We start from the raw sequence: 9,437 nt of genomic DNA, 5'->3' as shown, positions 1-9,437 counted from the left end.
GATTTTAAATTTAAAATTAATTCTGAGTTGAAACAATTTTAAGTAATTTTTATGTTGAATCAGAAAATTTATACCATTAAATTTTATTTCTAACTTAATTATATAATAAAAACTTTCAAACATAAATCACTTACTTCAAAATTAATTTCATGTAAAATTAATGGTAGACCTACATTGGTCCGAGGGTATGCACTTACATCCTCTCATCTTTTAAAATTCACTAAATTTATAAATAAAATTTTATATTTTTATATTTTATTTTATTTATATTTATATAATTGACCCTACTGACTTTTTTTTATTTTTTTATAATTTGCACTAACTGATTTAGAGTCTTTGATCGGCCACTATTTAGGAAACCTTGTCATCCGCGCATCAAACCACCGAACCCACTTTCATCCCCCACCAAAGCTAGCCCACCTCGCAGTATCACACTCTCATCCAGACACCCACAATGCAGTTTTGGTCCCCTTTTTTTCTGCTAATTAAGAAACGGTTCCCTGTTGAAGACTATGTAACAATGCTTAATTAGTTCGCCAAACTCTAACCACGAAACTAGATAAGGGACCGTACCTTACGTGAAAAATTACTTTAGTTAAGCAACTCCGGTTAGAGATACTAATTTTACGTAAACAAACAGTGAAGACAGGTATAGTATATTTTTTTCCTTAATTTCTTAAATGCAAACTGATTAGACTAAATATTGATTGCTGTTTTTCTTTGCTGTCGAATTGTAATTGCATTTTTTACCCTCATTATCACGTAGGAGCTTCCACGACAATATATATGGTTTGGTTTAAATATTAGAGAGATGAAGAAGATTGGTCAGAACACATATAGATCATACATAAGTTTCTCCTAAAATTAATAATAGCTAGGGTGCTCTGCAATTAATTAATGACTTAAATATATGCCACAATGTCAAAGGTGACTTAGGTTGTAATAGGTGGTTTTACCTTACGATACGTTGAATTCCCAAACTTAAATATGCCACAATGTCAAAAAGTGACTAAGGTTGTATAGGTGCTTTTACCTTACGATAAGTTGAATTCCCAAATAGTCCAAGTATATATATCGCACCTTAGCTGGCTTGATCCATTTTCGTTGTTATCTTATATTTTTCTTCGAATCTTGTTGGAATTAAATTTACAAAGAAAGAGTCACTTTGCATCCTAGTGCAAGATGATAACTACTAGTACAAATAAAAAAGTGCATAGAACTGATCAAGAGGCGTGTTCTCATGGACAATAAAAGCTACCTAGCTAGGCGTAATATTGATTCTACTTGTGTTGCGATCGACGATGACTTAAATTCGGGCATTTTGTTACATAAGCTGTATATCCATGGTGCTGAGCTTTCTACATTTGCTGCAACTTAGTTGAATCACCTTTGTCCCAGTTCCTACGTAAATTTCATGGCTCATTAATATTATAGTATAACTCGTTTTTACCAGCCATTAATATAACCTTTACCGGCTATATAGATTCGATCCATGGCTCAACTTTCATTATGTTTATTTGAACCATGATTTGAACTAATATACTGCAATTCCATTGTTTATTTGCTTGATTAAATATTAGAAAATTAGCACAAGCTATTTTTATTCATGATAATATTTTTATTATTTGTATTTAATATGTTAATTGTATTGCTTTTAAATATTCCAATTATTTGTGAGTATTCTTGTTGCACGCCTACTTTTAGATATAGGAGGGTCAACTTGTTTAAAATAAAGTTTGTTTTCCAAATATAAATTGTTTTTTCAGATACTAAATTCCATTGATATAATTTATTATGAATATGATTTACATTGGAAAAACTATATTTAACAATATTTAGTTTGGCATGTAAAAAGTTTATTATATTTAATAATATATTAATTCAAATCAAAATATTTTAAGAAATATAAAAAAGTATACTATCAATTAAATAATAATATGTATAATTGTCTCATGCAAATTAATCGTGGTTTATACCTATCTAATTTCATTAAAAATATATATATTCGTTTACCAAATAAATATGTATAACATCTCATGCAAGTCATGGTTTACCTAACTAGCTAGTTAAATTAAATAGTTACTTGTATGTTATTAAGATATTTTGTATTTCCTTGAATTTCAAAGAGGACTTTATTTTATTGCTCGTGCTTTGCTCTAATTTTGGGTCTTCAGCTTCACAAAAAATATCTGTAGTCATGGATATTTGCTAGTAAAACCCATATAAATATTTATTTTATATAACTAAAAAATATAATAAATGAATACTTTTAATATGTTATAACTAAAATTTATGAAAAGATAAATATTCTTTTACTGAGTATAAAAATAAATATTTTTCAATATATAAATTATATTTTAAATTTTCATGAATAACCATAATTGAAATTTGCAAACACAGACAATGATGCCTAGTATTATAATCAGTGAGCTTATAAGATAATTAACGTATTGTGGGATGGACGAAATACAAGAGGTTGTAAAAAATTTGGGACCACGACATCAAAAAGCAAATTGGGGGCATTCCGAGAATTGAACTCGGGACCTCTCGCACCCTAAGCGAGAATCATACCACTAGACCAAATGCCCACATTAAATTGTCTGCATCCAATCAAATTTATAGACACTTATAATGGAAACTTTATTGAAACAAAGAATAACAAACGTTATTTTTATGGATATGAAAAAAAAAATTAATTTATTATTTTTACCTGATTAATTAATTTAAAATTTTAATAATAATAATATTTAGAAACTAAGCTTCTAAATAATGTGTTAATTGACTGATGATATAAAAAATATATTATTTTGTAATAGGTTAAAATTAAACTCGTATAATAAGTCTTTAAGCAACATCACTAAACATAACTAAGGCAAATCTTAAATAGATAATTAAGCTGAATAAAATAAAATTCATTTTGGATAAGTCATAAGTTTGAGTCCTCGTTTATTTTCTTTAAATAAGTTAAAGACCATATAGTGCATCATATAGTGCATGTAATGATAATATAAAGAATGTTTATATTATCATCTAATTATAAATTGACATATATAATTAGTTTATTAAATTTTATAATAATTATTTTAAAAATTATAACAATCATAAAAAAATTTATTGGTTGATAGTCTAAATTTTTCTACGTTTAACAATGTAGAGAAAATAGAAATTAAAATTTGATAAATGTTCTTCAAATTTTTAAAACTTTTCCTATTTTAAAACAAAACATCATCTCTTTACCTAAAATTTCTTCATAAAAGAAAAAATGACGCACATTTGATAGAATATTACAGTTTTTTTATATTTGATTAGTTGATTGATGTTTTCAAAATAATGATCATGTAACTTAATATTAAAGCATTTTTTTTATCTAAATTTAAAAAATGGGGATAAAAATAAATAAAAACTATCGCCAAACATTTGAAAAAATGACTTGTTTAGATTTTGTGTGTGTGTGTATAAATTAAAAAATACAAATAACTAATTTATATTAAAAATATATTAATTTTGTATATACATTCTTTATTATTCTATGATTTATTTATTTGATGCTCTGAATTTCTTTTACCAAATGCTTTGAAATATCTAAAACATATAAAATATTTAAACAATATTCATATTAAATTTCTTTAAATTTTAATAATTATTAAAAAAATATATGGAAAAACATGTGAAATAAATACATATAAGAATATAAGTAAATATAATAATTAATATTCTTTTAAATTTTTAAAACGACAAAAGAATAAAAAAAATCCTAAATCTATAATTAAAATAATAGCAATACTTGAATGCTTAAAAGTCAATGAAAGAATCTGAGAAGTGAAAAGTAGTGATGCTTCTAGTACCACGTTGGAATTTTAAATGTGGTACTACCTCTTCCATTCGTTCATTTGTTTCTACTTTGATGCTGACTATACATATACATACATACACTAGTAAGAGCAAGTTGCAATTCCCCCCCAAAAAAAGGTTAGAACAAGTTGCTTAGGTTAGTTATTCAAATTAAGCAAGTTGATAATACTACGAGCTTTTATGGAGTTTTATAAAAATTGCTTATATAACTATCACTAAAGTTTGTTTAACCGGCCATAAAGAAAATAATTTTTAAGTTAAAATATAGGTTGTTGAGTGAACAGAGAGATGGAATGATATCCACTAAAAAAAGAGTTAAGAATACAAATTAGATTTGTTTTACAATCAAAATAAAATTAATGGGTGTTCTAAAATCTTAAATGAGAACAAGAAACCCACTATATGAAAATTAAGAGCACAAATTGAGTTCAGACTAGCTAGTCATTAAAATATCAAACACAAGTTCAAGAATAAATAGTTTAATAATAATAATAATAATAATAATAATAATAATAATAATAATAATAATAATAATAAAATCATGATTTCATAATTATATAATATTAAAAACCAAAAACAAAATACCATCTATATGCTACAAACATTCAAAATTTAAGTATAAATCAAATATATTATAATACTTATATTTAGGTTCGAATAATACAAACCAATGTTTAATAATAATAATAGATTCACATTGTACAATAAATAAATAAATAAAATAAAATAACAAGTATCTTGGTTGGTTTTTTATTTTTTGAGAAAATATTTAAATACTATAATATTAAGTATTCTTTTTATTGACCCGTTGTGAACTGATTTTTTCCCTGTAATTGGCCTTTTTTTGCCAATTTTTTTATTGTTTTTCCAATTTTAACCAATTTTTCATGCTCAATTCATCAATTTTTTAGACCTAGTACTTTCAATTGCCAAAACTATCATACAAACTAGTTGTACGAAGAAGGCTATGGTCATTTTCAGTTAACTAGTGTCCCATATATCTCACAATGTCAAGGTTTTCTTTGTCATTATTTTAAAATATAGTAAAACAACGATTAAGAATTCTAAAACAAAATAAACCATTAAAAAATATTGATTTCTAAAAAACCGTTTTTAAAAGTATCTACTTTTTAAGACGATTTTTAGAAAAATTGTTTTAGAATATACATTTTTTAAGACGATTTTCTTAAAACTGTTTTAAAATATTTATTTTCTAAGATGATTTTCTTAAAAAATGTCTTTAAATTCTAACATTTTTAATATTATTTAAATAAAAAGTCTAAGATTCTAAGACGATTTTTAAAAAAATTAAGGATAAATAATCATTTTCGTCATTAAATATGTAGAGCGTCAACAAATTCGTTCCAAAAAATGAAAATTTAAATTTTTAGTCCCCGAAAGTGAAAAAAGTGTAACAAATCTATCCATCTGTTAACCTCCTTCCGTTATCGTTAATGAAAGAGTCTACGTGGCACATTCAGAGATGAATTTATCAGTGTTCTATTTAGGGACGAAAATGACTATTTATCCAAAATATAATTTAATCTTCATCTTTTCTCCTTTTTTTTAATCGTTACAAGTGATTATTGTAATGTTATGCATGCAACGATTAAAAAAGGGAGAAAATGAATATTAAATTATATTTTGGATAAATAGTCATTTTTGTACCTGAATGTGTAAAGTACTTACAAATTCGTCCTTGAATGCATTACGTATGCTCTTTCATTTTCATTAACCATAACAGAAGAAAGTTAACGGATGAATGAATGTGGTGTACTTTTTCACTTTCATTGACAAAAATTTGAATTTTTATCTTTTGGGGTTCAATTTGTTAATACTCAACAAATTTAAGAATAAAAATAATTATTTATCCAAAAATTAATATAAAAACTAACATTTTAAGACGGTTTAAAAATCATCATGAAAATTAAATATTTTTCATGATGATTCTTTATTTTTCATGATGACAAATTCAAAGACGATTTAGAACTATTGTGAAAAATACTTAAAAATCATCTTTGAAAAGTGCTCAATTATATATATTAGTGGCAACAGAAGCAATGAAATCAGTCATATTTTCTCGTTTTGCACATTTAAAAAAAAAACTAAATTGACTTTAAAATCGTCCACAAAACTATTATTCTAAGAAATTCAATCTTGAATTAGATTTATTCTTCTCCTATCTTTTCCCTTTGTTTGAGCTCTTCTTATACATTTTGAGTCCAAAATTAATCATCGTTCAGAATATTTGCATTCGTCCTTCCCTCGACGCACATATATTTTTGCAACGCACTCAAAATTTTAGTGGGCTTTTTATAATGCTCGTGTAAATGCAGCCCGAAAATTTTCTAGCATGCACAAGTATGGCTGGGAGCGCTTAATGCAATATAAATACTGTTGTGATTTAAATAAACTATGCATAATTAATTAATTTTGAATGTTCTTAACTCATAAATTTAAAGTTAATTATGAATCTTATAATTTCAAATATAAATTTATTTTACCTAAATTTAAAATTGCTTAAAGAATGTATAAATATTTATTATAACAAAGGGACAAACCCCTATAATAATATCAATTATATAATGTGTTTTTTCTTTTATAGTAATTTTTAGCTAGGAATCGACTAAACTTTGAAATTGGAATGAGTTCAAGGTGAAGTCCATTCTTTAAGTAAAAAATTTAAGATTTGAAACTTTCCCTTATAAATAAAATTTAAGTACAGAATATATAATTGTGTTAAATACTTAAATTAAAAGAAAGGAGAGTTTTGCTTTCATAGTAATTTTATCCCAATTGAAAGAATTGTCTTTACTCTTTAATGAAAGATGTTATAGCCTCTATCAAAAGTTTTGTCTAAAATTATGTAGGATTTAGTTTTTTAATAGCTTCTACATTTTTAAAAGGAAAAGTTATGTCAAATATATTTTTTAAATTTCTAAGAAATTGAAGAACTTGATTTTTATGAAAGAAATAGGTGAAAAGAACTTAACAAAAATAATTCCTCTTATCTAGCGGTTTCTCTCTTTTACCCCTCTCTCTCTCCCTGCTCTCTTTCCATTTTCCCTTTTTCCTATAATAAAGAAAATAAAAATTGACAAATAACTGTTATATCATTTTTAAAAGTCACTTCGATATTTAACTTATAAAATAACTTTTAAATTAAAGTAGATAAAGCACGCCTACCTCTATTGTGATAAACCATTGTTAGTACACAAATCTTAGTTGCAATATATAACTCCCCACTTTTCTCAAAATGTGAGTGATTGTTTTCAGTCTTTATCAGTAAAATAACAATAGACAAGGGGTTATCACATCTTTTGACGCCCTAGAGGGAACTGCTCAAGTTAGGAAGATGGTTATGATATTGTGATATGGAAGATTATACATTATTTAAACAATTTAAAAATAAGGGTAAAATATGTTTGAGATTTTTGTAAAATTTAAAAAGTATTAATTTTGTTCTTATAAAAAATTTGTTATTAATTTGTTCCTTACAAAAATAAAATATTTATATACTGGTCCTTAGTGGTAATTTTGTCAGACGATAATTTGATATGATTAACAAATTTACACATGAAATTTGATTACAAATGAATTAAATAATGTGTGGCAGTTAAAGTTCCTCAAAATGAATTAAACATTTTTTGACAACTAAAACCTCAAATTTGTAATTTTTCGTCACTTTCTGAGCGATTTTCTCGTATTTTCTGATGAGATTAAGAGAAAGATGAAGCAACAATCGATTCTGGTGTCTTTTAACGGTGCTTGAAAAGATAAAAAGAAAAAGTAATTAAATTCGTTAGACACATTAGAACACTATCTAATGAGTTATTATAGAGGACTAACAAAAACATGTTTTATTTTTATAGATATTAAATTAATACAAAAAATTTATGAAAACAAAATTAATACTTTTCAAATTTTATAGGAACTTTAAACATATTTTATCCTAAAAATAATAACATTGCAATTTAATATATTTGGTGCATCACAAGAAAATGTGTAGTATTTTTTATTTTTTATATCAAAATTAACTTAATTGTCTTTTAAATTGTGTATCAATCACCCATAGGATATAACTTAATTGGTTAAACAAAATGTATAAATTATTATGAATCTCCCATATTACTTTTGATTCTTACAAATAAAAAAATTACATAAGTAAATTGTAACTAATTCAATCAGCCTAATATAAGGATTTTGGAGTCTTTAAACTCTTGAAGTTGAAAAGAACCAGATGAGTAGTAGGTCCGGTTTAGATAACCTTATCACGATTTAGTGGTAATGAAAGCTCTTGAAACATATATAAACCTCAATCCAATTAAATCTTTCATCTATAATTATGCTTGCTTAAAACTAGTATAATATCCAAAAGAGAGATAATGACTCTAGGCACCTCTTCTCTCTCTTTGATATTTCGTCCAAACTCAATTTTGGTAAAAGTAACTGTTTATGGGTGTGATACCCCCCAATTGCAGGTCAGTAATCATGGGGATACCCTTTGTCTGCTATGATGGACCCACCAGCTCTTTGCTTTTTGGAACTAAGCTAAGCAAGGGGCAGCTTTACAATTAGTTATACGGAAAAAAGAACTACTTACATAATTAGCCAACTAATTACATGTTAGTTAAAATTTTACAAATGCAAAATAGAGTTAATTAAGAACTATATTTTTTATCCGTATTAAGAGCTATATAAATCCCTTTTTAGTAAAATATTTAGAGGTGTCGATTTTCTCTAAATGTTTAGATTCGAATTTTATAATAATAATTCCAACAATTTAAACTAGACTCTAACTTTTCAGAGACTATTCATTTGTTTATGTTTCGATATGAACATAAATATAAGAGCAATATTATTTTACCTTATAGTATTTTCTCAATGATCCTTCCAAATATTTTGTAAACAAATTGACAAAAATACCTTATTATTTCAAAAACATGCATGTAAAGTATTTAGTTTTTTTTATTTGATACTTAATTAAGAAAATTATTATAAGAGAATTTAGTATATCTTATACATAAATATGAAAATTCTAAAATGAAATATACCCACAGCAACAATACTGGATAGGAGACATGGACATATGATGAAAGGTTCGATGAATGCGGGCGTTAAATAAGACTAAAAACGAAACAGGGGAAAGTTGCTTATTGCCAGACAAAGACAGGATCAATCCACAGGAACAGGACAAAGACACATTGATTAGGTTGAATTGAATGAAGAATTGTGATGATTCATTTGGTATGTAAATTAATTTTGGGTGAAAAGATTGACCCCTTAATTATTTGATAGGATGGAAAGGCATAAATTTGGATGGCTGAGAAATTCATTAGTCACACAGTTTCTCATTTCTCCTTTTTTCGAAAGATCGTGAAGGAAGGAATGATACTGGTCAGAGTTCACATGTTTTCATCCATTTAAATACTGTTTATCACATATTTTTATTCTTTTATCTACCAAATTAATTAAATAAAAAAGAGAAGTCTGTATTTTTATATTAAACAACTTTATTTTGTCCTCCTTTTATTACATCAATTATGTGAATTTTTTGGTATGAAATTATTTTAATTTAATAAAAA

At 25.6% G+C, this 9,437-nt stretch overlaps 2 non-coding genes across 2 annotated transcripts; both read right to left on the bottom strand.

The window, feature by feature from the left end:
• Positions 1–2,516: 2,516 nt before the first annotated feature.
• TRNAP-AGG (transfer RNA proline (anticodon AGG)) lies at positions 2,517–2,588 on the bottom strand. The gene has a single exon. It is a non-coding gene; the product is annotated as a tRNA-Pro (tRNA).
• A 2,793-nt stretch (positions 2,589–5,381) lies between these two features.
• MIR5039 (microRNA MIR5039) lies at positions 5,382–5,532 on the bottom strand. Its single transcript, NR_126609.1, has one exon. It is a non-coding gene; the product is annotated as a microRNA MIR5039 (primary transcript).
• Between the last annotated feature and the right edge of the window lie 3,905 nt (positions 5,533–9,437).

Source organism: Glycine max, chromosome 12 (genome assembly GCF_000004515.6).
Source record: "Glycine max cultivar Williams 82 chromosome 12, Glycine_max_v4.0, whole genome shotgun sequence".
Lineage (NCBI taxonomy): Eukaryota > Viridiplantae > Streptophyta > Magnoliopsida > Fabales > Fabaceae > Glycine > Glycine max.
The sequence above is the reverse complement of the archived record's forward strand: the minus strand, read 5'-3'. Positions and strand labels throughout refer to the sequence as shown.